At 37.6% G+C, this 9,458-nt stretch overlaps 1 long non-coding RNA gene across 1 annotated transcript; it reads left to right on the top strand.

The window, feature by feature from the left end:
• Positions 1-3,709: 3,709 nt before the first annotated feature.
• Positions 3,710-5,473, top strand: LOC145100367 (uncharacterized). Its single transcript, XR_013704999.1, has 3 exons — positions 3,710-3,970; positions 4,758-5,067; positions 5,252-5,473. It is a non-coding gene; the product is annotated as an uncharacterized LOC145100367 (long non-coding RNA).
• The last annotated feature ends 3,985 nt before the right edge of the window (positions 5,474-9,458 follow it).

Raw genomic sequence — 9,458 nt, 5'->3', positions numbered from 1 at the left:
AGCTTTCTGCTTCTTCATGTCATCCCAGAACTTCTGCTTGTTGTCGGCGGGTTTGGAAGGTTCGGGGATGGATAAAGTTGTTGTTGCAGACGGGGCATGAAACCTATGGTCAATGAGACGTTGTGCCAATCGCTTGGCACTGTCGAAGGTAGTGGGGTTTGAAGCTAACACATTCCCCTGAACTGGAGGTAACAACCCTCAGATATACCTCTCTATCTTCTTTCCCTCTGTGGGAACCATGTTGGGACAGAGGACCACCAGTTCGCTGAACCTGGCGGTATAAGAAACTATGTCGGAGCCCTTCATGGTTAGGCTCCACAGCTCTTGTTCCAACTTTTGGATTTCACCCCTCGGGCAGTATTCCTCGATCATGAGGTCTTTCAGAGTTTCCCAGCCTATGTCGTTAGCCACTGCAAGAGTTAGTGACTTGAAATGGCTGTTCCACCATGTCAGGGCTTTCTCCTCAAAGGTGCAAGCAGCAAACTTGATCTTACTCGCGGCAGGGCAGGAGCAAATATCGAAGATCGACTCCGTCTTTTCGAACCATTGCGAGAGGGCAATGACTCCGCCAGTCCCTTTGAAGGGATTTGGCTTACAGTTAGTGAAGTCCTTGTAAGAGTACTCCCTTGTGCATATAAGGAGTTCACCTTGAGTAGAGTTAACAGGGGTTCCACCTCTGCTGACATCAGTAGAGTGATATTGTGCCATGGCTGCTGCCACAGTAGCAGCTACTGCATCATTTAGAGCTGCAACATCATATTGCGCGGGGGGGGGGGGGGGAGGGGGGGTGGTGGAGGTGGAGTTGGAGTAATCGGAGGATTACGCCTTGTTGATATGCGAGGAGGCATCCTTCAACTATAATTTTAAAGGAAAGATGTACATGATGGTTAGAATCAATTGTGAGCATAGTGAGAGTGATCCATGGGCTAAATCGCCATAGTCCAACAGTTGAATGAGTGTATGTTTTGAAATAGAATACATTAGGTGAGTAGAGTGACACAGGGGTGCAAATTTTTCCAACATATTAGGTAACTGTTAATAATACTGGTATCATTGATGTAACAAGTTCGGGGAAAAATGACCCAACATTAGGTCTTACATCATACCATAAGGAAAAAGGTTGATAGTTTTTAGATTCCTAGTGAGAGTACTTGAAGAGTAGGAATATTTTACAGATAAAAGCTCCATAGAGCATAGTTAGGGAAGGCTATTCGTTGAGTTAAAAGAAAAGATATACTAAACATCTTCTACCGACGACGGGCATTCCTCGGGCGAACCCTAAGGTCTGCTAGCTGATGCTCCATTTCGAGAAGGTGTCGCTCGTAGACTCTCTGGCGAACCCGAAGCTCTATGACTTCAGCCTGAGTCTCAGCTAGTGCTTTCCTCAGGGTCTCGTGGTCCGTTGCAGACCTCTCCCGAGCATGCTCTAGGTGGCTGGTGCGAATGGAATGCATTCTTGCATTTGCATCAACCTCCGTGATGCGCTGGAGAGCTGTCCTGCCCTGAATTTCATTGAGGGCAACCCTTCAGACCAGGATTGGCATGAATCTGTCTACTGATTCTCCTTCACTCGTGTCATAAAAGATTCGGTCCCCATTGAATGGCATGGGTTGATTTTGCTCTTCTCCCCATGTTTTTATGCATTCAACCCATGCAGGCGTCGGGCCTTGAAAAGCCTGACGGGGGTTAGGATTCGAGACTGGGGCCACGGGAGGTAGGCTGTTGACTTCTGGCTCGGAGTCGGAACCATCAGAAAAACCTTCGGCGAGTTGATCATCCAAAGGGATTGGATGGTCATCTTCTGGTTCATAGTCAAGCCATCCAACATTGCCTTGATTTTGGAAGTACGGGTCGCCAGGAGGATGGAATCTAACCATGATATCTACGCAAGAAAAGGGGTATAAGAATCTTATACATATAGACCTACTATTTAAGATAATTATAACGAAATCTTTATCGGTTACTTCAATACTTGCATAGTGCATACTAGTTATGTGTATTCAAAACAAGATAGACCTTCGAATAAGTGACCCTAACTCTAAACCCACAACTAAACAAGGAACAGGGAGTAAAGCAAAGATCATAGATTCTGAGTCTATAATATCCTAGATACACATAACCTCAGCGTATCCACCCAACAACTATTGACCTATCAATAAAGACCTTTTTAGTTCTCAAACAAGTAATTATAGTAACACAAAATACTCCTATAGTATTTTAGGTTTATGTTCTGTTCTAATGTTTTCATTGTTGTAGTGTTGGTAAGTTTTTAGACTTGTTTCCATATCAAAACCATTCCTGGGCATATGCTAATCACTTCTCGGACCAGCATAGTTGATCAGGCTATGCCACTCCCAGAACTGACCATACATCCCCAAGCCTACTTGAGATATTCAATAATCGTAATATTTTTGTTCTGCCCTGGTAACACTGATTTTAGTATGAATGTAGGTATGTATACTTTGTTAAATATTTTATTATTTAAAAGTATAAACTCTTGGTCAGAGTATTTTAATCCCATTGTGTTTATAGTTAGTATATCTTTTATGGGTTGATATACTCAATTCACTATAAACGATGCTCTGATACCAATCTATCACACCCCAAAACCAAGAACGGCGGAAATGTTATGGGGCGGAGAAAATCATGTATAGTATCACAACACATAAATATAGTAAACAAGCAAACAACATCATCCATTGCATTAATAATGTATTTTAATACAAGTGTGTTCTGTACAGTTATAGACACCAAAAATATGAATCAAAATAAAAGACGAGTCTTGTAAATGCTCCATCTTCTCAAAAGCTGGCATCGGTACCTATCTGCTGATGTCCTGAGAATACAAGTTATTTTGAAAGAGTTTATCAGCATTAAAGCTGGTGAGTCCATAAGTATTTAGTGTCATGTTTTGTATGAAAAATGTTTGTAAGTATTCGAGTGTAATAGTGCATTGTAGGTATTCGAGTGTAATAGTGTGTAAAATGTTTGTAGTGTTTGTTTGTATTTCCTAGAAAACCCTATGTTTTCCATTAAAAGAAACCTTTTACCAAGGCATCAAGTGTAATGTATGTTTGTTCATTGTAGGAGTGCATACCTTTCCCAAATGTGACTATTATTAGAAAATACAGTTTTTACATTACTCTTTATGTGAGGAGATCACAAAGTAGATGTAAAGGGAAAATAATGAAGTACTGTAGTGTAATAATATTCTAATTATTATTGTACTAACTACCTTAATCTAATTTTTAATTAAGGTATAATGTGATATAGTTGTAACCGTACTAATTGACTAGCAGAAATCACGACACTGTAATACGTCGAACAGTAATGACATTTGTCACCCGCAGATCTGCAAAACCCACTGTAGCTAGCAGTAAGGTGTAGGATTGTCAACCCAGTATAGATCTATAGACAAATTCACGTTCTCCCTCCTCGAGATTCTGGATAAATATCGAGTCACGACAGAGATGCCATGCCCTGAAGTAGTGCCTCACCTTTATTGCATAGTGTGTATATAGTGTATGTAATACACTACAAATAAAATTACATTTAGTGGCACAAAGTTTTAATGGAACTTTGCATTTGTGCCACTATAACATACTTTTAATGACATTTTTCTTTGTGCCACTGTAGGTTTCCTCAGAAGATTGAAAATCCCTTCTATTTTCTTGCAGCGGGAAAATGTTTTTCCACAAAAATTACAAAACCCCTCCTACACTTTAATTCCCTCCTATTAAAAAATTTCCCCATTCTTTAGCTTTTGAAATCCCCAATTGCCCTTACCCTTATGGTTACGTCCCACTCTAAGTCCCATTGTCTCCCACAGATTTCGTAAACCCTTATTTTCATCTCCAATAACATAAACTAGACTCCAGACTCCAAATCGCTCATGAATATGTTTGCAACCTCGTCGTCGTTGCCCCTGATACTGCTTGTTAAACACTCTGACCACATATCTCTGACTCAGGTACGAAATCCTTTTTTCCTTTTTAGAAATCAGGCATAAAAATATATGTCTCATATCGTTCTTCGACTCGTATTCACGAGGAGTCAATAAGAAACCATAACAAACCCTGATTCTTGATTAAGTCAGAGCTTCAGGCGATTTATGGTGTTCTTTGTTCTTCACGACTCAATTCATCATCAATGCTACTTGAAAACATCATTGCTTTTTATTTATGGAACCTACATCCTAGTACCGAGAACTAAGGAGGACAAGGGAGATTCTGGATATTGGAGGATGCATATAATTTTCTGAGATGTATAATTGGAATTCCAAGATGAGAGGCATGATCGAGCTTCTAAAATCCCAGTTAATTTGTATTCTAGTGTTAGACTCTAGCAACGAAATGTTTTTTTTTCTTGATAGGTGCATTGGCTTTTTTTTGTTTGTCTTTACTCCAATTATCATTATAAATAAATAAACACAAATAAATCTGTAACCATGGTTTGTAGCTTCATAATGTGATGGTTAACATTAATATAAATTTATAGTTTGTATTTTTCTAATAATGATTTTAGTTGACTGAACTTGATATGTTTAACAATCATGGTTATCAAATGTCAGTCACACTAGTTAGATTTTACCCCTTGATTCACGTTCTCATTTGTAAAATCCCTATGGTAGTAGCTGTCCTTTCTTATAACAACTTATTTATGTATGTTAAGAATCATTACATTCATCATAGGATGCCATTTGTGTTTCTAAACTTCTTTACTTAAATTGTAATTTTGTTTGATTGTATTTGTTGCAGATATAAACCAAGTGAGGAGACCTTACTACAAAGTGATTGATTTTGTTTAAATATAATCATGGAATGTGATATTAGCCCAAAAAGAAGAAAAGCTGGTGGTTCATCTACTACTTTAAATGTATCACCTTTGCATGTTGCAAGTTTTGCTTCAGGTGCACTTTAGAAATTACCAAACTACATTCGTTCTCTAGTGGCTCAACATGTTGCAAAAAGATCATTCCAACCCACAACTTTTGCTAGAGCTACTTCTGCATCAAGACAACCACTTCCATCATTATCATCTTCAATTCCAATATTAGCCCTAGAATTGGTAAGTTTTTATCTTTTTTTTACTGAAATTATGTTTTTACTAAATATCTGTATTTTATTTTTGCCAGAAGTCTGGTTGTTTTATAGCTTGAAATCTATTTTTCATACTAAAAATCTATTTTTTTAGTATTGGTAAAATTCCATGTTTTTACAATTCTGACTTTCTTTTATTCTCTTTCTTGTAGCTTCACACAGAGAAATGGAAAAAATCGCACAATCTAGGTTGAATAACATGGTGTCTACCAAATTCAATATCGCCTTGGACATGATGAAGGCTTTATAGGGTGACCACACTTGGGTGTATAGGAATAGAGTATATGGGTCTTGTAACACAGTAGAATGTAATGGAATACGGTTGAGTACATTTATATTAACCTTATTATAAGTGATATAGGGAGCGACTCTTGTTCGACAAATAAAATTTTATTTTAAGTAATAATATTGTGTTTCCATTTCTTATCTTCATTGAACTATTATTATTTTATATTATGAAATAAGGCCTAAGTTATTAACATATATTTTTTTGTTAAAAAGTGTCACTAAAACTATTAAAATAATATTTATTTTAGAAGTTATATAGTGTCATAAAAAACTGTGCCACTAAAACCTACATGTGCTTTAGTGGCATAATAAAAAAGTGCCACTAAAACCTAATAAGGCTGTAGCGGCACAACCAGAATGTGCCACTAAAGGTCTTTAGTGGCAGCGTTTTTAGTGGCACTTATTTTTTGTGCTGCTGATTGTCCAAAAGGCTTTTAGTGGCACTTTTTATCTGCCACTAAATGTAAATTTATTTGTAGTGATAGTGTAGTATATGTCTTTCCCGATCCCCATCATAGTGAGTTCTCTAGTGTAGTATAAAGTATGTATGGATAATATGTATTAGTGTATGTTCTCTCTGACTCTCATTATAGTGTGTTCAGTTGTATAGTGTAGTGTATTGTTTACAGTATGTATTGACTCATTGTATGTTACATTGTACTAGAAGCAGTAAGTAGTGTAACGCCAAACTATATCTATTATAGTTTACTAGTAAGATCATTTGTATAGTTGATTGTATTGAAATAAGACAGGAAGTTTTTATGTCTATACATATACACATGATATATAACTAAGGATCAAACGACACCCGGACAAACAATAGGCGACTCTAAGTCCACAAGCAAACAAGGAACAGGAGATAGAGCGTATTATCAGTCCTAAGTCCTTCAAACCTTACTTATATAACCATATATGTATTGGACATGATTTGACAGTATATAAGATTAAAGAGTTTTGAAAGTAATTAATTGGAAACTAAAACTAAGTTTTATCAAGAGTTTAACTTGTAAATGTGTTTGGAAATCGTTTTGAAGCAGTTTTGTTAACAAGACAGTTTAAAGCATAGTAAATCCATTGGCGTACTAGTCATTAATCAAATGTGATTGATATAATATCTAGTATGATTCAACTTGTATTCTTCCCCCATAAAATCATTTAAAACATATAAAAGGTTAATTAAGGGGGTATGAACTCACCTGTTAGTGAGTGATGCGACGGTAGGATCGGTTTAGGAGGTTGAGTGTCAATTGTGGACTTGAGCACAAACGAATCCTATTAACCATATAATGACATATGTATGTATATAATTAGTGTTTGAAGCAACTAATTATAGAATTGGGACCACCTTAATGGCCAGTAAACACTTATATTGAAGTGTTACAATGATATATGATTGTATATAAGGGGTGTATGGCTGTACAAGGGAGTGTATGGTCAAAATACACCATATTTGTGTGTGTGCGGCTAGGATCTGTGTGCGGCCGCACACTACCCATGAAGTGTGCCAAAACGTATTCTAAGGCCTTAGGACCCATCTAGGAAGGTTTCTCACTTCATGTTCTAGCCTTATATGGAGTTTATTGCCATTTTATGACCTAAAAAGTGTGTTTGCGGCCACTATGAAGGTGTGCGGCTGCACACCCTTCATGAAGATGATAAACTCGAGTTTTTCAAGCATACCTGTAAGTGTTCTTAACATATAACCAAGTATAACAAGTATCTATACGTTATAGAGGCTTGAAACAGGTGATTAGGGTCCAAAACTTAGTGTGTGTTCTTGGTGTTTTTGAAGATCTACACAAAAAGCGTGTTTTCATGGATCTAAGTGGGGATGAAGGCTAGTTAAGGTCATGTAATAGTAAATTAAGGGATGAATCACTTACTTGTTTGAAGATTGGAGTGAAGAGTTGGATGATACTTGAGAGGATTTCGAGTTATAGCTTTGAAGAAGTGGAAAAAGTGTTCAAAATGACTAAGTGTGGTATATATAAGTAGGAGTGTGTGGCTGGGATGGGTGTGCGGCCACACACACATGTGTGTCGCCGTACACTCAAGTGTGCGGCCACAACTCCATGTTTTGGAGTGCTTGGCCCGATTTTGCTTGATATGCATTATGTTATCCCATTTCTAGGTTCCTACCTTAATTGTACTAGGTTTAGAACACTGAAATAGACCCCAAACTGTGCTAAAAGCTAGTAAAACGAGTCTAACTTTGATTCAATTGGTTTCTTATACAAGATAGAAATTTTGGGTTGTTACAACATCATTCATGAGCTCATCCTGACTGGTGCGATATCTGTGGAGTTTGTAAGAACGCAGTTAAATTTAGCCGATCATCTAACCAAAGGGTTAGCAAGATATCATGTGCACAAGGCGGCTGTAGGGATGGGTTTAAAGTCCAGTTAAAATCTTTTATATTGAGATACCCAATTCCCATCTAATGTAATATTAGATGTTGAATTCAAAATGGAAAGCTTGATATTTGAAGATTGGAACACATTATTATCATCATCCTAAGGTATGTGCTTAATACTATAAGTTAAGGAGGTTGAATTTGTATTTAGTATAGTTCTTTTGAAAAATTGTATTTGCAGGTGCAAGAATAAAAGAACTACCTATATAAGCATGAAGTTTAGCTGCTTCAAGAAGTTAGGGCTTGCCTTTGATATGCTTATTGAAGGATGGGACACAAGCTAGTAAAATATAGTGTCAAGTTAGAAATAATGAGATTATAAACTATTGTGTGTATTATTTTCATGTATTCACTATGAATAGAAAGGGTTCAATCCTTAATGACACCCTGATATTCGAATATTTGTATTGAATAATATACTAATGTTAAATTCAATCGTGTCAACATTTCATTTATGCATCGGTTTGTTGTAGTTATGTTTTGTTTTAAGTTAATAAAGATTACACTTAAATGGGGGAGGTTTGTTAGTGATTTTGTATCATCAATGTGTATTTAGGTGTAATGCATTGACTTATTGACCAAAATCAATCTTGATGAATATTAAACAACTAAGGAAGGTGTGGAGTGAACACTTGTTTAAGTTCATTCAAGATTCAAAGTAGACCGTCATTTATGGGCGAAGCCCCTAAAAGAACGGGAGTCCGGGGCAACGCCCCTGGGAGTGGGGTCCAAGGGGCGGGAGCCCTTGGCGGGGTCCAAGGGGTAGTGCCCCTGGCTGGGGTCGAGCTATATAAAACATGCATTAGAAATATGAATTTTTTTTGTAAATTAACCCGGTTTGGACTTAATTTTGACCCTTATTAATAATGCAGTTTTAGTGACAGTTTATGAATGTTATAAACTGTTCTGACAGTTTGGTTGTAATGTCCTAAAATACGACCCAAAATTTTTTGTTTAATCATTACTAAAATCATTAGATCAATACCATAAAATAAAACCCATACGTCAATGTATCCAAAACCATAACAAGTATCACAAGAAAACTGTATCAAGACTGTATCAAATCATGTCAATGAAAAACTAATCAACTCCCAGGATAAAAACTGAAGCTGTGTTGTGTGCGATGCCATCATCCCGAGCTCTTCCCTTTACTTGCGGAACTACCTGAAACCAAAACTAAAACTGTAAGCACAAAGCTTAGTGAGATCCCCCAAACTACCACATACTCTACAATAACATATAAACACATACTGGGCCTTGCCCACTGCATCACACCGAAGTCCGGAAACTGCATCGGACCGAAGTCCGGAACTAACCAGAGCCTTGCCCTCTACATCGGACCGAAGCCTGGAAACTGCATCGGACTGAAGTCCAGAACTTACTGGGACCTTGTCCCCTGCTTCGGACTGAAGTCCGGAACTAACTGCATTGGACCGAAGTCCGGAACTGACTGGGACCTTGTCCCCTACATCGGACAGAAGTCCGGAAACTGACTGAGCATAACATGGCATAGCATAAACATATTAACTAGCATAGGCACATATACTGCATACTGCATCGGACCGAAGTCCGGAACACATAATACAAAACATACTTGAATCACAAAGACATCAAGCAATCTAACTACTGCATCAGACCGAGGTTCGGAACTACTGCTA

Source organism: Lactuca serriola, chromosome 4 (genome assembly GCF_051521515.1).
Source record: "Lactuca serriola cultivar US96UC23 chromosome 4, Lser_US96UC23_V15, whole genome shotgun sequence".
NCBI lineage: Eukaryota > Viridiplantae > Streptophyta > Magnoliopsida > Asterales > Asteraceae > Lactuca > Lactuca serriola.
Note: the sequence above shows the minus strand (reverse complement) of the source record. Positions and strands in the feature narration are given on the sequence as shown.